Raw genomic sequence first — 9,652 nt, forward strand, 5'->3', positions numbered from 1 at the left:
ATCAGTTTATTTAACACTTTCCAAAGCCACAACGTTCTTCGTTTTGTAGCAAAACAACGACTCAAGGTTGTAGCCCATTTTTCCCTTCTTTCGCTGATTTTCAATGAAAGTTTTTCTTTATTTGGGGCTAAATGCTCATGTTCTTTCGTGGATCTATCACAGATTAATTAGTTTATCGGGCTCTTTTTTCAAACCCACTTGCAACGTTCTTCGTTTTGCAGCAAAATAATGTCTCAGGGAGCCTTGTAGCTCACTTTTCGCATCATTCCTGATTCTGATGAAAGTGTTTCTTTATTTTGGGAAAATGCTCATGTTCTTTCGTGGATTTATCAAAGATTAATCAGTTCATCGGGCTCCTTTTTCCAAAACCACTTGCAACGTTCTTCGTTTTGTAGCAAAACAATGGCTCAGGGTTGTAGCTCACTTTTCGCATAATTCCTGATTCTGATGAAAGTGTTTCTTTATTTTGGGAAAATGCTCATGTTCTTTCGTGGATTTATCAGGGATTTATCAGTTTATCTAACACTTTCCAAAGCCACATGCAACGTTCTTTGTTTTGCAGCAAAACAACGACTCAAGGTTGTAGCCCATTTTTCCCTTCTTTCGCTGATTTTCAATGAAAGTTTTTCTTTATTTGGGGCTAAATGCTCATGTTCTTTCGTGGATTTATCACAGATTAATCAGCTTATCGGGCTCTTTTTTCAAACCCACTTGCAACGTTCTTCGTTTTGCAGTAAAATAATGTCTCAGGGTTGTAGCCGATTTTTGCTTCGTTCGCTGATTTTTAATGTAAGTTTTTCTTTATTGGGACAAAATGCTCATGTTGTTTCGTGGATTTATCACAGATTAATCAGCTTATCGGGCTTTTTTTTTCAAACCCACTTGCAACGTTCTTCGTTTTGCAGCAAAATAATGTCTCAGGGTTGTAGCTCACTTTTCGCATCATTCCTGATTCTGATGAAAGTGTTTCTTTATTTGGGGAAAATGCTCATGTTGTTTCGTGGATTTATCACAGATTAATTAGTTTTATCAGTTTTTTAATTTATCACAGATTAATTTTGGCCGGCAGTGGCCGACAGGTTCCCGACATCGGTGGGTGTTTGCCGTGTTTGCACGCGATTTTCTGATCTTAGTTGAGTTGAAGAAGTTTTAGAAAAAGTTCAAATTTTGGCCTCAACAACTTCAATATGTTGATTTTAGTTGATGAATTTTCGGAAAAAGTTCAAAGTTTGGCTTGCGTGCGATTTTTTTTATTTCAGTTGATGAATTTTTGGGAAAAGTTCAAATTTGGGCTCGCACGCGATTTTCTGACTTCAGTTTAATTGAGTAAGTTTTGGAAAAAGTTCAAATTTTGGCTTTTAACAACTTCAACTTTTTGATTTCAGTTGATGAATATTCAGAAAAAGTTCAAATTTTGGCTTGCAAGCGATTTTCTGGATCTTAGCTGAGTTGAGGAAGTTTTAGAAAAGGTTCAAATTTGGGCTTGCACGCGATTTTCTGATCTTAGTTGAGTTGAGGAAGTTCTGGAAAAAGTTTAAATTTTGGCTTTCAACAAGTTCAACCTTTTGATTTCAGTTGATGAATTTTTGGAAAAAGTTCAAATTTTGGATTGCAAGCGATTTTCTGATCATAGTGTAGTTGAGGAAGTTCTGGAAAAAGTTCAAATTTTGACTTCAACAAGTTGAACTTTTTGATTTCATTTGATGAATTTTCGGAAGTAGTTCAAATTTGGGCTTGCGTTAGATTTTCTGATTTCAGATGAGTTGAGGAAGTTTTGGAAAAAGTTCAAATTTTGTCTTGCAAGCGATTTTTTGATCCTCGTTGAGTTGAGGAAGTTTTGGAAAAAGTTCAAATTTTGACTCTAAACAAGATCAAATTTTTGATTACAGTTGATTAATTTTCGGAAATGGTTGGAATTTTTGGAAAAAGTTCAAATTTGGGGCCTGCACGCGACTTTCTGCTTTCAGTTGAGTTGAGGAATTTTTAGAAAAAGTTCAAATTTTGACTTGCAAGCGATTTTCTGATTTCAGTTGAGTTGAGGAAGTTTTGGAAAATGTTCAAATTTTGGCGTGCACTCGTTTTTTTATTTCAGTTGAGTTGAGGAATGATTGGAAAAAGTTCAACAAGTTCAACTTTCTAATTTCAGTTGAGTTGAGGAATTTTTGGAAAAAGTTCAAATTTGAGCCTGCACGTAATTTTCTGATTTTAGTTGAGTTGAGGAAGTTTTGGAAAAAGTTCAAATTTTGCCGTACCATACTCATTTCCTTACACGGCAACACGATATGATTGGGATGCATATTGTTTTTCAATTCCGCAAAACCATACCTTCGACGCATTTGATATGTAACTTACGGAACACCCATGGTTTAGTTCATCATACTGGCTTTCACGGAAATTCAAATTTTGGAGTTGAGACAGTTTTGGAAGAACTTCAAATTTTGGCTTGGCTTTCAACAAGGTCAACTTTTTGATTTCAGTTGATCAATTCTTGGAAAAAGTTGAAATTTGGGCTTGTTGAGAGTTTTGGAAAAAGTTCAAATTTTGACTTTCAACAAGTTCAATTTTTCCATTTCAGCTGATGATTTTTCGGAAAAAGTTCAAATTTGGGCCTGCACGCAATTTTCTCATTTCAGTTGAATTGCGAAAGTTTTAGAAAAAGTTCGAATTTGGGCTTAAAAGCGATTTTCTAATCTTAGTTGAGTTGAGGAAGTTTTGGATAAAGTTCAAATTTGGGCTTGCACGCGATATTCTGTTCTTAGTTGAGTTAAGGAAATTTTGGAAAAAGTTCAAATTTGGGCTTGCACGCGATTTTCTAATCTTGGTTGAGTTGAGGAAGTTTTGGAAAAAGTTCAAATTTTGACTCTCAACAAGTTCAACTTTTTGATTTCAGTTGATGAACTTTTGGAAAAAGTTCAAATTTTGGATTGCACGCGTTTTTCTGATTTCAGATGAGTTGAGGAAATTTTGGAAAAAGTTCAAATTTGGGCCTGCAAGCGATTTTCTGCTTCCAGTTTAATTTAGAAATATTTATAAAAAGTTCAAATTTGGGCTTGCACGCGATTTTCTGATCTTAGTTGAGTTGAAGAAGTTTTAGAAAAAGGTAAAATTTTGGCATCAACAACTTAAACATTTTGATTTCAGTTAATGAATTTTCGGAAAAAGTTCAAAGTTTGGCTTGCAAGCGATTTTTTGATTTCAGTTGAGTTGAGGAATTTTTGGAAAAAGTTCAAATTTGGGCTTGCACGCGATTTTCTGATTTCAGTCGAGTTAAAGAAGGTTTGGGAATAGTTCAAATTTTGGCTTGCGCGCGATTTTCTGATTTCAGTTGAGTTAAGGAAATTTTGGAAAAAGGTCAAATTTGGGCTTGCACGCGATTTTCTGTTCTTAATTGAGTTGAGGATTTTTTTCAAAACAGTTCAAATTTGGGCTTGCAAGCGATTCTCTGATCTTGGTTGAGTTGAGGAAGTTTTGAAAAAAGTTCAAATTTTGACTCTCAACAAGTTCAACTTTTTGATTTCAATTGATGAATTTTCGGAAAAAGTTCAAAATTTGGATTGCACGCGATTTTCTGATTTCAGATGAGTTGAGGAAATTTTGGGAAAAGTTCAAATTTGGGCCTGCAAGCGATTTTCTACTTCCAGTTTAATTGAGAATTTTTTATAAAAAGTTCAAATTTGGGCTTGCACGCGATTTTCTGATCTTAGTTGAGTTGAAGAAGTTTTAGAAAAAGTTCAAATTTTGGCTTCAACAACTTCAACATTTTGATTTCAGTTGATGAATTTTCGGAAAAAGTTCAAAGTTTGGCTTGCGTGCGATTTTTTTATTTCAGGTGAGTTGACAAAGTTTTGAAACAAGTTCAAATTTTGGCCTGCACGCGATTTTCTGACTTCAGTTTAATTGAGTAAGTTTTGGAAAATGTTCAAATTTTGGCTTTTAACAACTTCAACATTTTGATTTCAGTTGATGAATTTTTGGAAAAAGTTCAAATTTTGGCTTGCAAGCGATTTTCCGATCTTACTGTAGTTGAGAGTTTTGGAAAATTTTCAAATTTTGGCTTTCAACAACTTCAACTTTTTGATTTCAGTTGATGAATTTTTGAAAAAAGTTCAAATTTTGGCTTGCAAGCGATTTTCTGGATCTTAGTTGAGTTGAAGAAGTTTATGAAAAAGTTCAAATTTGGGCCTGCAAGCGATTTTCTGCTTCCAGTTTAATAGAGAATTTTTTATAAAAAGTTCAAATTTGGGCTTGCACGCGATTTTCTGATCTTAGTTGAGTTGAAGAAGTTTTAGAAAAAGTTCAAATTTTGGCTTCACAACTTCAACATTTTGATTTGAGTTGATGAATTTTCGGAGAAAGTTCAAAGTTTGGCTTGCGTGCGATTTTTTGATTTCAGTTGAGTTGACAAAGTTTTGGAAAAAGTTCAAATTTGGGCCTGCACGCGATTTTCTGACTTCAGTTTAATTGAGTAAGTTTTGGAAAAAGTTCAAATTTTGGCTTTCAACAACTTCAACTTTTTGATTTCAGTTGATGAATTTTTGGAAAAAGTTCAAATTTTGGCTTGCAAGCGATTTTCTGGATCTTAGTTGAGTTGAAGAAGTTTATGAAAAAGTTCAAATTTGGGCCTGCAAGCGATTTTCTGCTTCCAGTTTAATAGAGAATTTTTTATAAAAAGTTCAAATTTGGGCTTGCACGCGATTTTCTGATCTTAGTTGAGTTGAAGAAGTTTTAGAAAAAGTTCAAATTTTGGCTTCACAACTTCAACATTTTGATTTGAGTTGATGAATTTTCGGAGAAAGTTCAAAGTTTGGCTTGCGTGCGATTTTTTGATTTCAGTTGAGTTGACAAAGTTTTGGAAAAAGTTCAAATTTGGGCCTGCACGCGATTTTCTGACTTCAGTTTAATTGAGTAAGTTTTGGAAAAAGTTCAAATTTTGGCTTTTAACAACTTCAACTTTTTGATTTCAGTTGATGAATTTTTGAAAAAAGTTCAAATTTTGGCTTGCAAGCGATTTTCTGGATCTTAGTTGAGTTGAAGAAGTTTATGAAAAAGTTCAAATTTGGGCCTGCAAGCGATTTTCTGCTTCCAGTTTAATAGAGAATTTTTTATAAAAAGTTCAAATTTGGGCTTGCACGCGATTTTCTGACTTCAGTTTAATTGAGGAAGTTTTGGAAAAAGTTCAAATTTTGGCTTTTAACAACTTCAACTTTTTGATTTAAGTTGATGAATTTTCGGAAAAAGTTCAAAGTTTGGCTTGCGTGCGATTTTTTGATTTCAGTTGAGTTGAAGACGTTTTGGAAAAAGTTCAAATTCGGGCTTGCACGCGATTTTCTGACTTCAGTTTAATTGAGTAAGTTTTGGAAAATGTTCAAATTTTGGCTTTTAACTACTTCAACATTTTGATTTCAGTTGATGAATTTTTGGAAAAAGTTCAAATTTTGGCTTGCAAGCGATTTTCCGATCTTACTGTAGTTGAGAGTTTTGGAAAATTTTCAAATTTTGGCTTTCAACAACTTCAACTTTTTGATTTCAGTTGATGAATTTTTGAAAAAAGTTCAAATTTTGGCTTGCAAGCGATTTTCTGGATCTTAGTTGAGTTGAAGAAGTTTATGAAAAAGTTCAAATTTGGGCCTGCAAGCGATTTTCTGCTTCCAGTTTAATAGAGAATTTTTTATAAAAAGTTCAAATTTGGGCTTGCACGCGATTTTCTGATCTTAGTTGAGTTGAAGAAGTTTTAGAAAAAGTTCAAATTTTGGCTTCACAACTTCAACATTTTGATTTGAGTTGATGAATTTTCGGAGAAAGTTCAAAGTTTGGCTTGCGTGCGATTTTTTGATTTCAGTTGAGTTGACAAAGTTTTGGAAAAAGTTCAAATTTGGGCCTGCACGCGATTTTCTGACTTCAGTTTAATTGAGTAAGTTTTGGAAAAAGTTCAAATTTTGGCTTTTAACAACTTCAACTTTTTGATTTCAGTTGATGAATTTTTGGAAAAAGTTCAAATTTTGGCTTGCAAGCGATTTTCTGGATCTTAGTTGAGTTGAAGAAGTTTATGAAAAAGTTCAAATTTGGGCCTGCAAGCGATTTTCTGCTTCCAGTTTAATAGAGAATTTTTTATAAAAAGTTCAAATTTGGGCTTGCACGCGATTTTCTGACTTCAGTTTAATTGAGGAAGTTTTGGAAAAAGTTCAAATTTTGGCTTTTAACAACTTCAACTTTTTGATTTAAGTTGATGAATTTTCGGAAAAAGTTCAAAGTTTGGCTTGCGTGCGATTTTTTGATTTCAGTTGAGTTGAAGAAGTTTTGGAAAAAGTTCAAATTCGGGCTTGCACGCGATTTTCTGACTTCAGTTTAATTGAGTAAGTTTTGGAAAATGTTCAAATTTTGGCTTTTAACAACTTCAACATTTTGATTTCAGTTGATGAATTTTTGGAAAAAGTTCAAATTCGGGCTTGCACGCGATTTTCTGACTTCAGTTTAATTGAGTAAGTTTTGGAAAATGTTCAAATTTTGGCTTTTAACAACTTCAACATTTTGATTTCAGTTGATGAATTTTTGGAAAAAGTTCAAATTTTGGCTTGCAAGCGATTTTCCGATCTTACTGTAGTTGAGAGTTTTGGAAAATTTTCAAATTTTGGCTTTCAACAACTTCAACTTTTTGATTTCAGTTGATGAATTTTTGAAAAAAGTTCAAATTTTGGCTTGCAAGCGATTTTCTGGATCTTAGTTGAGTTGAAGAAGTTTATGAAAAAGTTCAAATTTGGGCCTGCAAGCGATTTTCTGCTTCCAGTTTAATAGAGAATTTTTTATAAAAAGTTCAAATTTGGGCTTGCACGCGATTTTCTGATCTTAGTTGAGTTGAAGAAGTTTTAGAAAAAGTTCAAATTTTGGCTTCACAACTTCAACATTTTGATTTGAGTTGATGAATTTTCGGAGAAAGTTCAAAGTTTGGCTTGCGTGCGATTTTTTGATTTCAGTTGAGTTGACAAAGTTTTGGAAAAAGTTCAAATTTGGGCCTGCACGCGATTTTCTGACTTCAGTTTAATTGAGTAAGTTTTGGAAAAAGTTCAAATTTTGGCTTTTAACAACTTCAACTTTTTGATTTCAGTTGATGAATTTTTGGAAAAAGTTCAAATTTTGGCTTGCAAGCGATTTTCTGGATCTTAGTTGAGTTGAAGAAGTTTATGAAAAAGTTCAAATTTGGGCCTGCAAGCGATTTTCTGCTTCCAGTTTAATAGAGAATTTTTTATAAAAAGTTCAAATTTGGGCTTGCACGCGATTTTCTGATCTTAGTTGAGTTGAAGAAGTTTTAGAAAAAGTTCAAATTTTGGCTTCACAACTTCAACATTTTGATTTGAGTTGATGAATTTTCGGAGAAAGTTCAAAGTTTGGCTTGCGTGCGATTTTTTGATTTCAGTTGAGTTGACAAAGTTTTGGAAAAAGTTCAAATTTGGGCCCGCACGCGATTTTCTGACTTCAGTTTAATTGAGTAAGTTTTGGAAAAAGTTCAAATTTTGGCTTTTAACAACTTCAACTTTTTGATTTCAGTTGATGAATTTTTGGAAAAAGTTCAAATTTTGGCTTGCAAGCGATTTTCTGGATCTTAGTTGAGTTGAGGAAGTTTTAGAAAAAGTTCAAATTTGGGCTTGCACGCGATTTTCTGCTTTCAGTTTAATTGAGTAAGTTTTGGAAAATGTTCAAATTTGGGCTTGCAATCGATTGTCTAATTTAAGTTGGGTTGAGTAAGTTTTAGAAAAAGTTCAAATTTGGGCTTGCACACGATTTTCTGCTTCAAGTTTAATTGAGAAATTTTTGGAAAAAGTGAAAATTTTGGCTTTGAACAACTTCAACTTTTTGATTTCAGTTGATAAATTTTCGGAAAAAGTTCAAATTTTGGCTTGCGCGCGATTTTTTGATTTCAGTTGAGTTGACAAAGTTTTAGAAAAAGTTCAAATTTGGGATTGCACGCGATTTTCTGACTTCAGTTTAATTGAGTAAGTTTTGGAAAAAGTTTAAATTTTGGCTTTCAACAACTTCAACTTTTTTATTTTAGTTGATGAATTTTTGGAAAAAGTTCAAATTTTGGCTTGCACGCGATTTTCTGATCTTAGTTGAGTTGAGAAAGTTTTAGAAAAAGTTCAAATTTTGTCTCTCAACATGTTCAATTTTTTTATTTTAGTTGATGACTTTTCGGAAATAGTTGGACTTTTTGGAAAAAGTTCAAATTTGGGCCTGCACGCGACTTTCTGCTTTCAGGCGAGTTGAGGATTTTTTTCGAAAAAGTTCAAATTTGGGCTTGCAAGCGATTCTCTGATCTTGGTTGAGTTGAGGAAGTTTTGAACAAAGTTTAAATTTTGACTCTTATCAAGTTCAACTTTTTGATTTCAGTTGATGAATTTTCGGAAAAAGTTCAAATTTTGGATTGCACGCGATTTTCTGATTTCAGATGAGTTGACGAAGTTTTAAAAAAGTTCAAATTTGGGCTTGCACGCGATTTTCTGATCTTAGTTGAGTTGAGGAAGTTTTGGAAAAAGTTCAAATTTTGACTGTAAACTAGATCAATCTTTTGATTTCAGTTGATGAATTTTCGGAAACAATTGGAATTTTTGGAAAAAGTTCAAATTTTGGCTTTCAACAAGTTCAACCTTTTGATTTCAGTTGATGAATTTATGAAAAAAAATCAAATTTTGGATTGCACGCGATTTTCTGATTTCAGATAAGTTGAGAAAATTTTGGAAAAAGTTCATTTAGGCTTGCAAGCGATTTTCTGCTTCCAGTTTAATTGAGAAATTTTTGGAACAAGGTCAAATTTGGGCTTGCACGCGATTTTTTGATCTTAGTTGAGTTGAAGAAGTTTTAGAAAAAGTTCAAATTTTGGCCTCAACAACTTCAATATGTTGATTTTAGTTGATGAATTTTCGGAAAAAGTTCAAATTTGAGCTTGCGTGCGATTTTCTGATTTCAGTTGATGAATTTTTGGACAAAGTTCAAATTTGGGCTTGCACGCGATTTTCTGACTTCAGTTTAATTGAGTAAGTTTTGGAAAAAGTTCAAATTTTGGCTTTTAACAACTTCAACTTTTTGATTTCAGTTGATGAATTTTCGGAAAAAGTTCAAATTTTGGCTTGCAAGCGATTTTCTGGATCTTAGCTGAGTTGAGGAAGTTTAAGAAAAGGTTCAAATTTGGGCTTGCACGCGATTTTCTGATCTTAGTTGAGTTGAGGAAGTTTTAAAAAAAGTTCAAATTTTGGCTTTCAACAAGTTCAACCTTTTGATTTCAGTTGATGAATTTTTGGAAAAAGTTCAAATTTTGGCTTGCAAGCGATTTTCTGATCTTAGTTGAGTTGAGGAAGTTCTGGAAAAAGTTCAAATTTTGACTTCAACAAGTTCAATTTTTTGATTTCATTTGATGAATTTTCGGAAGTAGTTTAAATTTGGGCTTGCGTTAGATTTTCTGATTTCAGATGAGTTGAGGAAGTTTTGGAAAAAGTTCAAATTTTGTCTTGCAAGCGATTTTTTGATCTTAATTGAGTTGAGGAAGTTTTGGAAAAAGTTCAAATTTTGACTCTAAACAAGATCAAATTTTTGATTACAGTTGATTAATTTTCGGAAATAGTTGGAATTTTTGGGAAAAGTTCAAATTGGGGCCTGCAAGCGA

Source organism: Anopheles darlingi, chromosome 3 (assembly GCF_943734745.1).
Source record: "Anopheles darlingi chromosome 3, idAnoDarlMG_H_01, whole genome shotgun sequence".
Lineage (NCBI taxonomy): Eukaryota > Metazoa > Arthropoda > Insecta > Diptera > Culicidae > Anopheles > Anopheles darlingi.